The following is a 793-nucleotide window of genomic DNA, read 5'->3' as shown; positions in this document are numbered from 1 at the left end:
CCCCGCCTCCTTCCTGTTAAGTTTCATGCACTAGCCAACGCAACCAAAAGTCCGAACTTATGGAAAGGTCTAGGCAATCCACATATACACTTCAACACCCCCTCTCACGTGTGACGCGGGAAGTCAACACGTGAATAGACTCAAAGGTATGACTCATGAGGTCTCTACGTGGACACAGAGAAGGACAGCAGGAATTTTTTGATAAATTGCGAAAGTCAGGACTTAAACTCAAGACCTTAGCTTCAATACCATGTTAAGCTTCATGCATTAGCCAACGCAACCAAAAGTCCGAACTTATGGAAAGGGCTAAGCAATCCACATATACACTCCAACACTTCTCTGGTTTTCTGTTGGGTTTCCTCAGTAATCTCAACTGATGGCACACAAAACAAAAACCAACGTAAATAGAGTAACTTGGAATAATGTAAACCAAATCGGTACTTCTTCTGCAATGCTTTCGGTGAGTATTGAACTACCAAGAGTACAGCTTGAACATGGATGATGGCACAGGTGGTTTCTGCAAAAACATCAATAAGTGACGATGGGGGTTTCCCACAAAAAATATCAAGCCCTTCTGCCCATGCTTAATCTATACCATGGCTTGAGAATCTAGCGGCCCAGATGGCTGGATCGCATGATCTCATCTGATGTGCTGATCCTATACTAGACTTCCCCTAGATAAACCTCCAGCCGATCAAATCAAATGTAAACTATGGCCATGGTTTTGCGTGCATGTCATCTTTTTCTTGCTTGTGGAGCGTCGGTTTTAGTTGTTTAGTGGGGCGGGTAGCAC

The 793-nt window shown here is 44.0% G+C and overlaps 1 pseudogene; it reads right to left on the bottom strand.

Moving 5' to 3' along the window:
• Positions 1–793, bottom strand: part of LOC123090005 (SWI/SNF complex subunit SWI3C homolog) — a 21,840-nt pseudogene that overhangs the window by 17,145 nt on the left and 3,902 nt on the right.

Source organism: Triticum aestivum, chromosome 4B, assembly GCF_018294505.1.
Source record: "Triticum aestivum cultivar Chinese Spring chromosome 4B, IWGSC CS RefSeq v2.1, whole genome shotgun sequence".
Taxonomy (NCBI): domain Eukaryota; kingdom Viridiplantae; phylum Streptophyta; class Magnoliopsida; order Poales; family Poaceae; genus Triticum; species Triticum aestivum.
Note: the sequence above shows the minus strand (reverse complement) of the source record. Positions and strands in the feature narration are given on the sequence as shown.